Source organism: Desmodus rotundus, chromosome 4 (assembly GCF_022682495.2).
Source record: "Desmodus rotundus isolate HL8 chromosome 4, HLdesRot8A.1, whole genome shotgun sequence".
Lineage (NCBI taxonomy): Eukaryota > Metazoa > Chordata > Mammalia > Chiroptera > Phyllostomidae > Desmodus > Desmodus rotundus.
Window position 1 is genome coordinate 7,343,816 of NC_071390.1, and position 14,666 is coordinate 7,358,481.

The following is a 14,666-nucleotide window of genomic DNA, read 5'->3' on the forward strand; positions in this document are numbered from 1 at the left end:
AAACCAGGGAAGGTTTCAGGGAGAAGGTGGTATTTCTATGGCTCTCGAAGAGTCGGTATGAATTTGACATGTAGAGGTCAAGGATAGGAGCAAGGATAATCCAGGGAGAAAGAAGAATGAACGACAACAAAAAAAATAGAAGTAGAAGGGTGTGGCCTGTTTGGAAGACTCGGGAGCCCTTTGTGGGTGCGTCATGGGACGTGTGGGGGCTCTAGAGCCCCAGAAAGGGAATCCGGGCCAGGTAAGGAAAGCCTTTTGCCTTTGCTGGGGAATCTAGATGTGGGTCTGTGAGTATCGGGGGGGGCTTCCCTGACCCTCCAAGGCTGGAGCCTGTGTCCTTATTTGTGGCCCCAGGGTACCCTCTTCCTCCCTCCCTATTAGAGCACTCTTCACCCTGTACCACAATTTCATGGTGTCTCCCCTGTTAGATCCTGAGCCCAGGAGTCTCGGTCACTGTTACAATCCCAGTCCCCAACACAATGCCCAGCACATAACAGATAGTCAAGAACTATCAGGTGCAGAATGAATGAGATGGAATTTTCATGATAAAGAATTGAAGGCTTGTAGCAGGGACTGACAGGGTGGACCTGGGCTTCAGACAAGTTAGACTCTGGGTCAAGGGTAGACTGGAGCAGGGAGAACCAAGAAGCAGAGATTGCTTAGGGTTGGCAGGCAGCTGGGAGGTTGTGGTCCCCTGGGAGTGGGCATCGGAAGGGATGGGGAAGTCAGGATGCAGAGCAGTTTGGAGATGCTGGAAAAGCACAGGAGAAGCAGAGTGAATGAATGAATGAGTAAATGGATGAACGAGTGAATTAGAGATACATTTCATTTGAGGTGTGCTTACGACTCCAAACAGAGTGTTTGTAGCAGTCAGGTAAACATTTAGCACAGAGCTGTCTGCACAGTGAGTTCCCAAAGAGACAACACAGAGAGAAAGCCAAGATCAGAACCTGGGAGGGCGCCGGTTTTCAGGACATGAAACACCAGACACTAAATCTGAAATTCCATTTTCTATGATCTTCATGTTCTCTACCTATTTTAGCTGAAATCACTTTGTACTCACAATGGGTCAGCCAATTTTCCTTTTGACCTTGTTTTGATCTTAAAGCTCCATAAATTGGAGGCCTCCCTGGGCATGTGAAATGTACCCCCCTCCAGCACATTGGGAAATAGCCCTGCTGGCAGAAACCTTGAACTTTGAGTCACATTGTGATAAATGGTCCTGGACAATAAACAACCAATCCCTCCGTCGCCTCTTCTCATTGGCTCTTTTGCAGTAGACACGAATTATCTGCTGCGAGAACATCTAAGAGCAGGTGCTTGCTGCTCACATACGGGGAGCTGGTTGGGAGGATCGTGGGTGATGAACAGAGGGGCTGGCCCTCCGAGCCTGGGAGCAAAGAAATAGAAATGCAACTGACTAAGGGCAGAAAGACAGTGATGAGAAACATGGCAGCCAGGATGGAGTTAAGGGCAGGAGGTTATAAACTGAGGGAGACTGGCCTGAACTGGTGCTTGGGAGGAGAGAGAATTTCTGGACATTCTGAGGGTGCAAATCAGGAAGGCAGGGTGACTGAGAAGGTGTCACCTGGGAAGCCATGTCAGGCTGCAGCCAGGACCTCCACCCAGACAACCAGCCAGAAAGGGCCTGGTGTGCTTGAGCAGCAGAGAGAGTCCAGGGAGCCAGCCTACCTGGGAACACACTCGCACAACTTAGAAGACAAGACAGAGGTTTCCATTAAGCTGGACCCTGGGCCAGGGGCTGCCTCTCACCTTCTGTCCAGGCCACATCTCTGGCCCAATAGTCCTTCCCCTGGGCAAGTTGTCTAGGATAATGTGAGGTCACCAGCTTACTTGCCCCCAACCCTGAAGGAGAATACAAACAGCCTGCCCTCAGCTCCCCAGTGGCGGTGTCAGAAATTCCCTGGGTGGGATGGGCCGAGGTTCACGGGCCAGCTGCGGGGAGGTGGCTCCCTGGAGGACGGCGGAGTCTGGGGCTCTGTCCTGGCAGCCTTGAAATTACCCTTCAAGTAATTTTAAAAGGAATTTTTGTACACATAGCATAACGCTTACCATTTAAACCATTTTAAACTGTACCATTCATTGGCCTTCAGTATTGTGCAACTGTCGCCACTACCTAGTTCTAGAATGTTTTCGTCACCCCGAAAGGAAACCCTGTCTCCATTAAGCAGTCACACCCCATTCTCACCTCCCCCCAGCTTCTGCTTTCTGGACATTTGGTGTAAGTGGAATCATACGATACATGGCCATTTCTGTCTGATTTCTTTCACTTAACATAATTTTTCAAGGTTCATTCATGTTGTAGCATGTGCCAGAACTTCATTCCTTTTTATTGCCAAGTAATACTCCACTGTATGGATACACCACAATTGGTTTATCCATTTATCTGTTGATGTACTTTTGAGTTGTTTCCACCTTTTGGCTGTTGGGAATTATGCTGCTTATGAGCATTCGTGTACAAGTTTGTATCTGAACACCAGTGTTCAATTCTTTTAGTTCTATACCTAGGAGTAGAATTGCTGGGTCATATGGTACTTCTTTGTGCAACTTACTGAGGAATTACCGAAGTGTTTTATGTAATGGAATGGCTGCACCAGTTTACATTCCCACCAGCAGTGTCCGAGGGTTCTGCTGTCTGTACGTCCTCACCAACACTTGTCATTTTCCTTTGCTTTTGATTATAACCGTCCCAGTGGGTGTGAAGTGCTGGCTCACTGTGTTTTGATTTGCTTTCCCCTAGTGACTATGGATGTGCTTGATGCCATTTGTATGTCTTCTTTGGAGAAGGGCCTAGTTTAGTCCTTTGCCCGTTTATTAATTGGTTGTTTGTCTCTTTATTATTGAGCTGTAGGTGGTTTGTATGTACTCTGGATATTAGACTCTTAGCAGGTATACGACCTGCAAACATTGTCTCCCACTCTGTAGGTTGTATTTTGCTTTCTCGCTGGTGTTCTTTGATAGACAAAAGTTTGTAGTTTTGATGAAATTCAATGTATCTATTGTTTCTTTTGTTGACTGTGCTATTTTGGGTCATATCTAAGAATTCATTGATACATCCAAGATCATATGTTATGTTCTAAGAGTTTTGTAGTTTTAACAGCTACCTGCTATATGTTTCCATTGATATGAAATATCCAGAAGGGGTACATCCAGAGACAGAAAGCAGATTAGGGGTTGCGTAGGGCTGAGGGGTTATGGGTAAGTGGGAGTGACTGCTAATTGATACAGGGTTTCTCTTTTGAGGCAACAAAACTATTCTACAATTGATTGTAGTAATGATCGCACAGTTCTGTGAGTTTACTAGAACTATTGAATTATGTGTACAAAGTATATGGGCGATCTGCATGGTATATACTTATAGCTCAATGAAGCTGCTACTAGTGAAGAGCAAAGCAAGAGTGCAGCCAGGGTTTTTCTGAGTCCAAAGCCATCCTCCCCTCAATAATAGTGGATCCCCAACTTCACTGGGAGGATCGCTGGTGAGCTCATTAAACAAGCAGATTTTCCGGCGCACTCCCCAGAGTCCAATTCAGTAGACTCGGTGAGGTTCGGGGAGCCTCCATGCTCAACAAGACCAGGTGAGTTCGATGCAGGTGGTCTGAGGCCACACCTGGAAAACCACTGCCCCCTGATCTACATAGTAGGACTTCTGCATCTGAGAGCCAAAAATGGGCATCTGTCAGTGATATTAGAGAAAGTGGAGATTTCAGAGGCTAATTTTTATATGCAGAGTGATTTGGTTTTCTGAGGTTGGATAGAGAGGAAGGAAGGAAGGAGAAAGAGAGAGACAGGAAGCTCACGAACTGGGAGATGTGTTGCAGGGAGAGACGGTGAAGGTCTGGGTCAGAAACCCGTCCAAAGGAGGGTGAAGCAAGAACAGGAATATCAAAGGTTTGTGGAAATTGGAAATGACTCCAGAGGAGAGAGTGAGCAAATACTCAGGCACACCAGCTGAGTTTACCACCTGCTTGGGGCTTCCAGGATGCCTTGCTTCATGTTCAAGTGGAGAAAGAGAATTTCAGTGAACTGGAGGTAACGTCAGTTCTCTGGGGCTTCTTTGAAGAACTAATCTGAAGAAGCTTGGAAAGCGCCCAGCAGTGGAGGTTAAATTTCAACCTTCCTGTGCCGTAACATCTTTGTTCCCGTCACCTCCTCCTTCAGGTGGAAATGATTAATGCTTAAGTAACTTTGGGTATTGAATAATGTTTATTCAGAATGCAAGGGAACAAGATAGGGCTTAAAAATGAGGTAGACATTTTTCTGTGAGTGGCCCAGGCTGAGCCTTTGAAAGTCAAGTGTATTCCCAATTGCGCAGTATAATAGAGAGAGAGGGGCCAGTGGGTCAAAGGGCTCCCTCGGATGATAAATGGGCAGACCTTAAGTGGAGCTCAAACAGTCTCATGAAGCCACCTGAACTGAAGCCCTGGGTTATAAATATTGACTGGGGCCTGAATTGTTCTGAGCATGTCTTAGGTCTGTCGGCGAGCCTTTCAACTCGGAGACTGGAGGGCTTTGTAAATAAGCTTCTAAAGCTCTGCACAAAGAGACAAGTCATGTTCCCATGTTCCAAACTCTCTCTAGATGATGCCAGCACCCCGTCAGAGGTGAGTGGAGACTGGCGAAGGACAGAAACCCACACGCATATCAGGGCAACTGCCCCTGGAGGGGCCCACTCTCTTCCATGTGTGGGTGTCTTCCAGTTAATCGGCTCCAGTTGGCCGGTAGTGATGGCCAACAGGGCTCAGACCCATCCAAAACACACCCCAGCAAGCTATTATTTGATCTTAAAATCTAAAAATACAGGAGCAAAAGCAGGGAAGAGTTAATTACTTATGTGTCTTCATTTGCTAGGAGACACTAACAATCAGATTGGTCATCTCGGAGTCTGAAGATTAAAGCAAACTACAGCCTCCCGCAAAGCCATGGGAAGCTATCTTCTTCTGGGCCCTGGGCCGTAGGTCCACGGGCACGTGCTTGTGGGGCACGGTAGGGAACCGACCCTCTCCTCTGGGGTCGGGGGTGTGGAAGGAAGAGCGGAGGGTCTCTGCATGCTCTTGCCACCCACCAGTGCCTTCGGCTCTGGGTCTGGAGTGGCTTTCTACACTGAGAGGCCCAACTACCTAATTGCCAGTTATTCTCACCAGAGTGCAACCAGCTGGGGCTCAGGCCCAAGGTGGAGGGGAAGGAGGGATGCAGGGGGCTGTCCGAGCTTCTGAAGGGGACTCCAGGGCTGGGAAGCACCTGAGACCCATGACGTGGCCTGTACTCGTGGCTTTTTTAGAGCGAGGATTCTGAACCCCAGAACACTGCCGTCTTTACTTCCTTCACATTTTGAGCATTTACAGTCCCCACTCCACTCCTTTCAAAACTTCTGATAAAGTGATATTTGAAAAATCGCAACCATTTCCTTTGAGCTAAGCAGAATTTTCCCTTTGCGTGGGCATGTGGCATCAGCAGAAAAGAAGAGAAATTTAGGAGACTCAAGCAAAATAATATGGAGAAGGCTGAGGAAAGGGATGGATGTGGCAATGTCCTCTCCAGGGCCATCAAGCCCCGGCTACCCATCCATTCACATCCCTCTGCAGGTTCTTTCTTTTAAATATTGAAATATAATTCACATACCATACAATTCACATTTTAAAGTCTACAGTGCCCTTTAGTGTGTTTACGAAGTTGCTCAGCCATGACCACTATCTAACTTCAAAATATTTTCATCACTCGCCCAAACAACCCCACACCCATTAGCCATCACTGCCCAACCCCTGCATCTGCTCCATCCTCCCAGTAGATCAGATGACCAATAATCGACTTTCTGTCTCTATGGACTCGCCTCCTCGGGGTATTTAATATAAACAGAGGCATACAATAGTGTCTGCCGGCGACTGCCTTCTTTCATTTAGCGTGTTTTCAGGGCTCACCCGTGTTGTGGCATGGACCAGCATTTTGTTCCTTCTTATGGCTGAATGACACTGGTCTGCATGAACATGCCACATCTCGTTCACCTCGTCACCATCCAGGGACACCTGGTTGCTTCCACTTCCGCCCGTTGTGAATCATGTTATGAACATCTGTGTGCACCTCTGTGGGGTTTTACCGGGGGTTTTACTATCCACTCCCTGCAGAAGCATCCAGCTGCAGGGCATGCAATGTGCAAAGAAGCACCCACCTCACTGGGCTCAGTCTGATTGAGATGGTGGATGGAAGGGAGTGCCTTCTGTGAGCTGCAGGACATAGCCCACGGCTGTGTGATGCATTTTCCTTTGACAGAGAAGAACACTTTTACAAATAAGAAGTGAGATTTAAAAATACTAACTAAGGATATATAGCTCTTGGACACAAAATATGGGTGACTTCCCTGGTACCATGTGACCACGTGCAAAGATATCTTATGAAGGACAGAAGTCAAGTGTCAAATGATAGGGTTGTTCTTCAGAATGACTGATCAGAAAGCTTTATCTATTGGTGTAGAAATTTGAAGCCCAAAGATGTTGTCTGACTTTGTCAACATCACAGAGCTTGTAGGTGGCAGAACATGGTCTCCATTTGAGAGGAAGAGAGATGGAGGTGACCTGAGATGTCAGGAAGACTTCTGTGTCTGTCAGAGTTCAAGTTATGCCACAGTAACAAAAATCCCCAAATCTTACTGGCTTATAGCAACAACTGCTTCATTCTTGTTCGTGTGGATTGCTACAGGTGGCCACTGTGGCTCTGCCCCACACATCTTCTCATCCCAGGACATGTCCTGAAGGAGCAGCCTACAGCTGGGATGTTGTGTTCTCTCAGCAAAGCGAAAAGAACAAGAGGCAGAGACATGCCATCAACTGCTCTTGAAGCTTCTCAGACATGGCTTCTGTCACAGCCATTCATAGTCCACTGGCCAAAGCATGTCACACGGCCAAGCCTTCAAATGTCCCCTAGGGGTCACATGTCAAAGCATGGGGATGTGGAGTCCTCCTACAGGGGAGGCAGTAGTTGAGAACATTAATGCAATCCACCTCAGCTTCTAGAAGGCAAAGGCGTAGTTATACTCTGCGAGCCTTACACTGCTGGAAAACATTCTTTCATTGAACAGATTTTTATTAAATATCCCCTAACTGCCCTTTACTCTGCAAGGCCCTGGGGAGCTAAAATAAACATAGTCTCTGTCCTCCTGGAGTTTACAGCTGAAAGAGAAAGACCGAGATTAATTACAGAGGTATATAAACAACGATGGGATTCTGACGAATGCCACAGAGGAAAGGCACGTGGTGTCACCTGCATGTGCAGTGGCCTAGGCAAGGGGATCGGAGAGGCCCAGAGCCGTGGGCACCACCCCGGACAGAACTGGCCTCCTGGGCCCGGGGGGTGACACACGCCTGACCTGGCTACGGCCACGGGTTTCTCTGTAACACCAGTTTGTATCAGGAGCTGGGTGCCCATGAAGCTATCGGACATAAAGGTGTGGGAGTAACCAACCCCAAAGGTGGGCAGGGGGCACCTTGTGCTTTATGGAGGGAAGGGGGAGACCCATTGGTTGGGGGTTCAAGATGGGTGATGATCCCGTGAGGTGGCTGCTAGATTCTGTGTCAACAGGGGAGGGAGTGACAAGAATAGTTTCACCTTTCCTCTCCAGGTGTCAGTTTTCTCAACTGCCAAATCGGTGTAATGCACATCTGACTCACATGGCGGTGGTCAGGGTGTGGAGGACCACATAACCCACAGAACTTATGGCTTTGACTTTCCCTGGCAAAAAGGATCCTGCAGGTATGATTAAGTCAAGGATCTTCAGGTGGGAAGACGAGCCTGGCACGCCCAACTCTTCATAAGGAGGTCTGCGATGGGGGGGACCAGAGGGCCGGATCAGAGAAGGAGACGGGAGACGAGCAGACGTCAGAGTTATCTGAGGAAGGGACCAGGGGCCAGGAAATGCGGGTGGCCTCCAGAAGCCAGTAAAGTCGGGGAAACATTGTCCCTCTATCCTGCAGAGCGGATGCGGCCCTGTGACAGCTGATTTTAGCCCATAAGACTGTGTTCAACTTTTAAGCCACAGAACTGTATGGTAACAACTTGATGTTTCAAGCCACGCCATTTGTGATCATTAGTTACATCATGAACAGGTTAAAGTAGGACCGCAGGTGCCCAGGTTCTTTGCCACAGCTGTGTCGATGGAGATCGGAAGTGTTCAGTTGCTCAGGGGCAGGTTGGGGAGGTGGGGGGATGGCCGCTGGACTGACGGCCCATCCCTGACTCCCTATCTATTTTGGGCCCTCCACAGGTAGATAAAACTCCCCAAGTGCTGGATGCTCGATCACCCCTCAGGCACCCACTGAGTCAGGTCTACTGCCCCTCCCAGCAGAGGGGAAGACAGAGGGGCAGCAAGAGGAGCCCCTCCCCTATCCTGGAGCCCTGAAGTCTCTAGGGGGTTCTCGGCCCTGGTGTCACATTAAAATCACCTGGAGAGCTTCAAAAATAATTCAGTGAGTGGGCCCCTGCTTCGGAGATCCATATTGGCCGGATGGGCAACGTGGCCCAGGCATCTGCATGTTCAGCGCTCCCCAGGGGGTCCAGCATGCAGCTGGAGCAGGGAGCTCCCGCCTGCAGGGACCGTCGCACTGGCCACTGGAAGAGTCGTCCCACCCCACTTACAGGGACGCTGGTGTCCAATTTCTTCCAGCCCCTGCAGCCTGGCTGGCGTCAGTGGTGCCCACTAAGCCCGCTTCTCCCAGACAGGCCGGCTCAACCATAAATTTTAATTCAAAACTTTTCCTTTTTATTATTTTCAAAGGCTCAAGGCCCTGCCTGAGACGAGAAGCTTTTCTCACGCTGTGACTCTGCGGGAAAGCAGAGCGCTTCTCCGGGACGTGGGTTCCCCTTTAACGAGGTGCTCGGATGGCAGCGGCCCCACCCCCTACGCACACGCACACGCACACGCGCACGCACCGCACGGTACGTGGGTTATTCTTTGCGTCTCTGGATACAGTCCTGTCCTGGCGCGGGCGGGCGCCTGGGCCCCACCGCGCTGTGTGGCAGCTGCTCGGCCGGGGCCCAGCGGAAAGAAAATCCAGCTAATCGCGGATAATGTAGGTGCTGACAGGTACGGGCGCGGGGCCCCACCTGTGCAGCCGCCGCCTCAGTGCGGCGCACGGAGCGTGTCGCGGCGTGAATTATGGCCTCTCGGCGTCGGCATGAGCTCACCTGCATTCCTGGGTTGTTTTGATTCCTGACGCCGCCGTGTGCCCAGGAGTGACTGAGCCCCTTCTGCCTGGCCTCCCGCCCGGAACAGTGAAACCCGAAGCTGAAGCCTGGCCTTGCACCTGGAGAGAATTCCTGGTTTTGCTCCCGCCCCGAATTCCATGGCCTGAGCCTGAGGGTGGAAGGGTCCATCCTTGAGGTCACACTGCCCCAGGCAGCGGATGCTCGGGGTCCGGCAGCCTTCGGGAGGTGCAAGGCTCTGGTGAGCTAGGAAATCTGATCCAGTGGGTCTGGGGCAGGGCCTGAGATTCTGCATTTCTAACAAGCTCCTAGGGGATGCTCATGCTGCCGGTGCCTGGACCAGACCTCGGGTAGCAAGGGCCGGAGGCTTCCAGCCGGCTCAGCATCTCCGTCCAAACCCAGCCTGCGCTTCGATGGCAACATCTCTGGTTTATGGACAGAAAAACTACACAGGAGCCGTGGGGTACGCAGACAGACAGCCTAGGGGTGTGACCCATTCGTGGCTGTGACCCATTCGAGGCTGACAAGTAGTGATGATGTCGCTCACAGTGGAAGGAGGACACTTACAGCACCCCAGGGAAAGGCCCACAGCAGGGAATGCACGAAGTGCAGCACGATTTGGGGAACGTGCGAGTCATTCTCGCTAAAGGTTGAGAACCACACAAACGGGACGACTGCCGACTGCACCTCCGATGAGGACGGGGTGTCCCTGGGTCTGGCTGTGGGGGGCTGTGAATGAGAGGTCAGGGACTGGGCTGGGGAGAAGGGACCCAGCATGCAGCCCAGAGAAAGTGGGGAGGCTCCCTTTGTTCTTCCCTGTCTCCCAGCCTCCCCTCTGCCACACAGAAACCAAAAAACGTTCCCTCACTGCATTCTTTCTGGAGTCCCTGTAGACTAGGTGGGACCTCCCCACTTTCTCTGGGCTGCATGCTGGGTCCCTTCTCCCCAGCCCGAGTCCCCTGCCCCCATCCCAGCCCCTGACCTCTCAGTCACAGCCCCCCACAGCCAGACCCAGGGACACCCCGTCGTCATCGGAGGTGCAGTCGGCAGGCGTCCCATTTGTGTGGTTCCCAACCTTTAGCGAGAATGACTCGCACGTTCCCCAAATCGTGCTGCACTTCGTGCATTCCCTGCTGTGGGCCTTTCCCCAGGGTGCTGTAAGTGTCCTCCTGCCAGCTTCTGAGCTCCTCGAAAAAAGCACCTGCCAGACACGTGGTCGACGTCCAGTCAATGCTTGTTTGAAATATAAATACAGGGAGTGTCTAGTCACTCTGGATTCCCCCGTGCCCAGGGCCACCTTTCCCGCAGAGCGGAACCCGAGTGCAGCCCGGTTCAGAACTGGAGGCGGTGCAGAGGGAGAGCAAGCAGGGCAGAGGATGCTGCTCGAGATCAGAGGAGGCCGATGGAAAGCTGCCCCAGCTCCGGCACTCCCCTTCCACCTTGTCTTTGGAAGGAAAGAGCCCCAGGTCTGCAGCGCAAGCCTCCCCGGAACCTGGCAGGTGCAGGGAAACCTGCTGGTGTCAGGGGTGAGCGCAAAGGGCCCCCCTGACAAAGTTTTCCCCCGAGGCTGGGGTTAGGCCCTGGCCCAGGCATCCCTCGAAGGCCATGGGGCCTGTGGTGCCCCAGGCACTCGCTTTTGGGGAATATATTCCCTGTTCTATCAAACAGATTAAAATTCATCCCTGGCTAACATCGGCACACATTTTTAAATAAGTATTAAAGTAGAGTGAAGGTTGACTTTTAGGTGTGATATTATGCTTCATAGACGAATAATTGAACACCTATTCGTTTCAGTTTTGTTTTTCTACCTCGTCTTTGAGGGAGGGGGTCTGGGTCCTCAGTAAGCCCAGTGCCTCTAGACCTGGGGTTGCCGGGGGCAGGGAAAGGGGGTGACTGGCAGCGGGGAGATGTTGCTTTCCTCATCTTTCATTATCTTCTGGGACAGGCCCCCATGCTCAGCTACTGGCAGCCCCTGCCTGCCTCCCAGCTGCAGTCTTCCTCCAGCTCCAGCCTCTCCAGGGGAGGGGGGTGTGAGTTCCCTTGAGGGCAGAATGGGAACTCACAGACAGGCCAACCCTTAAGCTATCAGGAAGTCGTGCGGACCAAGCAATCAGCTCAGGGGTTTGCACTGTCCTTTGAGAGGGGCCCTCCAGGTGGGACTGCCTGCACACTTGCTCCTTTGTGACACTGTACAAGCCCCAAGCCCTGTCTGAGGTCCTGTCTTGTGCTAAGAGGGGAGCTCTGTTCCCCAGCACTGCAGCTCCTGCCCAGAGGCAGTCCCTGCCCTGATCTCTGTCTCCCTACCCCCCCCCCCCCCCCCCCCCGCCCCACCAGTGTAGGAGCCTCTCTAACCCCAGGTGTCTTCCATGCGGGGCCCCTGTCAGATGCCCCCGGAAACACACCTGCAGCCTGAAGCCTCCTGACCTGGGCTGGGCCAGGCAGGTGCACGCTCCTGCGGCCGCTGCTGCTCCACATTCCACGGTGCGCCTCACCTCCGGGCTGGCTCAGACAAGCCGGTCCCCCGCCAGCTCCGGATGCACACAGGCCTCTCCCTCTCCTCAGCTGGGCCTAATTGCAGCCTGGATGTGTCAGGAGGGACCGAGGAGAGCGTGTTAACAAGCCAGGAGGCTCCTGCTCTGAATTCTTTGGCACCCGGGACCCCTGCACCAAGTGTGAGGCCCAGAAGCAGAGACAGTGCAGGGACAGGAGCTAATTAAGCTGTAAGCCACCCCTTCCCCCCCACCAGAGCCCCAGTTCATTTGTAATTATGCTCTCTGATCTCAGCAGCGCCTCAGGCGCTCTGGGAGAGCTGGGAGGAAAAGGGGGAGCAAATGATGGAGTGGACTGGGACTTTTAGAATGGATTTCCATGAAACTGACATTTACACGGGTCCTGGAGACTCCGGCTCCCTGAAAAAAAAAAACCATAAGCTGTGTCTAATTCAACCTCCTTCTGCCACGTGACCTGAGGAGCTCCAATCAGCCGGCCCCAGGGGGTCCTGACTTGCTTTATGTAGGTCAGGGGACCACTGTGTGTATGACTTTGGAAAGTAACCCTTGCCCCTGCCCACAGAAACAGCCCAGTTGAGCTCATTGATGCTGAAAATCCAGTAGCCCTGTAATCCTAGTGTTTTGGCATCGAAGAAATCCACTCTCTGAGTTTGCCTTAGCAGACACTGCCCTCAGTGGGGTTGAGGCTGAGGATGAGCCAGTCTCCAGGACGAGACCTGTGTCTCCAACCGGGACTTCTCACCAACAGCCAACAAGTCAGAATATGACCTAAAACTTAAACTTAATTTTTCAAATGGGTAAACCGAGGACCAGATAGAGTTAATTCAAGGTCATGAAGGCAAAATGTGGCACAGCGGGGACTTGCATCCAAGTTCTCTGGCCTCAGATCCAGCAGACTCTGCTGTTTGTAAGAAGTGGAGTAGAAGGAAAGAGCTAGAAGCTGAGGATTTGTCAAGCCTCGTACCGCACGGGCTGGTACTGGGCAAGGGTGCCATGTACAGAGGGCTGGAGCCCCAGTTGGGTTCCCATGACCACCTTTGCTCATCTCTTGATGAGTTGACTGTAGAAAGGCCCAGGCTGGGGATCTAGCCATGCTCCCAAGGATGAGTCCCAAGGAGAGACTCACACCAATGAGCTTACATCTGTTAGGCTCATCCCTGGGCAGGAATGGGCTCTGCTGACAATCGACTGTGGTCTGGGCCCAGGACAGGCTCTCCCAGGAAGCTGGTCCCCAGACAGCCCCATGTCACTAAGGAGCAGCAGCTCATCTTTGCCCAGCCTTTGAAGAAAACCAGATAAAACTGGGCTCCACCCAGGTTAGGCAGTGGCTATTTCTTTTAAAAACAAAGAAGGAGACAGACAAAATTCCTGCCTGAATCTGTTCACCCTGTCCCCGTGGCCAAGCCCCAGGAATTCTGCCCTGGCTGGGAAGATCCAGGCCTCAGCACTTTTCTAGCGGTGGGGACGTGGGCCAGAGGCTCCAGCCACGGTTCCCGTTCCCTGAATGGCAGCAAGGCCTGTCGGAGGGAGCTGGCCTGCCAGGGCCGTCCAAATCTCTAGCGTGAAGCGAGGGGACTTGAGACTCTTTCTATTTTTATTACAAATTATAAAATATAAACAACTGTGGCCTCAAAGAACTTTAATAAGAAGTTAAGAGCTAAGGGACTTAGCCCTGGACAGGTGGCTCAGTTGGTTGGAGCACCATCCTGTACACCAGAAGTCTGTGGGTTCGATCCCCAGACAGGGTGTGTACGGGAGGCAACCGATCGATGTTTCTCTATCACATCAATGTTTCTCTCTCTCTCTTCCTCTCTCTCTCAAAATCAGTAAACATATCCTTGAGTGAGGATTTTTTTTAAAAAGTTAAAGAACTTAACTCAGTGTCTGGCGTGAAATAAGAATGTCCCCTCCCCCAACATGGTCATTATAAAAAGTATACATTTCTGGTTAAAAAGGTAGCTCTCGTAAAGAAATTTAGAAAACACTGGGAAGTACAAAGAATACAATTAAATTCATCTATAATCCAAATCCGAGATATGGTACCTTATACATATATTCTTCCAGTTGTTTTTCTACCCATAAACTCAATAACATATCTGTATCATAAACTGGAATGTCTTTATCACACATCACAAATAAAACATATCCAGTCACAAAAACGGGACCATGGTATATGTATTGTGTAGCTATAGTTTAGCTTTGCAGCATTTCATGAACCTACATTAACCAGCATTAGTTAATTAGTTTCCATTAGTTTCACTGCTGCATCCTATGCTATGACCCAGACACTCTCCAATGAGCGTCCTTGCACATAAATACTCGCTCCCTTGCCTGACGATTTTCTCTGGACAATTCTCATCAGTGGCCTCTCCGAGCTAGACTTCAGGGACGCCTGGCCCACCTCCCCTTCCGAAGGAGCGCACCAGGCCTCATCCTGAGAGCAATTCAGCGGCTAATAAGACATTGGCGTGAGTCCATCTCTGTTACCCATGGATCCTTGTTTGTGGGTTCACAGAAAGCGTTGCAACAGCGTCCCAGAAAGCCTCTATGGACATTCAACCTTTTACTTCTGATGCCCGGTGCACAGGGAGTGCTAAGTGAACCCAGCGCGCACAGATGAGCGGGGAAACGTCAGGGGCCGCTCCGCAGTGAGGACGCGCAAGCTCAGCATAACCAATTTCCCGGTTTTCTCAGTGTGTACCCAGTATCTTCCCCTGCCCTGCCTTTGGCGGATCCCTTGCAGGCGTTTCTCTGAGGCACAAGCCCCTGGCTGACCTGTCCCCTCACAGGAAAGGTGACACCCTTCATCCTTTCCCACCCGTGTCATCCGAAGGCCGTCAGTACATGAGAAAGGCGTGGTGCAGCACAATCGCGCCCCAAACTAAAAAGAAGGAAACAAGGTGTTGCCTAATTTGTAAGCCTACTAATGTGAAAGATCTTATT

At 51.3% G+C, this 14,666-nt stretch overlaps 1 long non-coding RNA gene across 1 annotated transcript; it reads left to right on the forward strand.

Annotated features, from left to right (window-relative positions):
- Window positions 1-8,974: 8,974 nt before the first annotated feature.
- Window positions 8,975-10,939, forward strand: LOC139440839 (uncharacterized). Its single transcript, XR_011651092.1, has 2 exons — window positions 8,975-9,676; window positions 10,505-10,939. It is a non-coding gene; the product is annotated as an uncharacterized lncRNA (long non-coding RNA).
- Window positions 10,940-14,666: the final 3,727 nt, after the last annotated feature.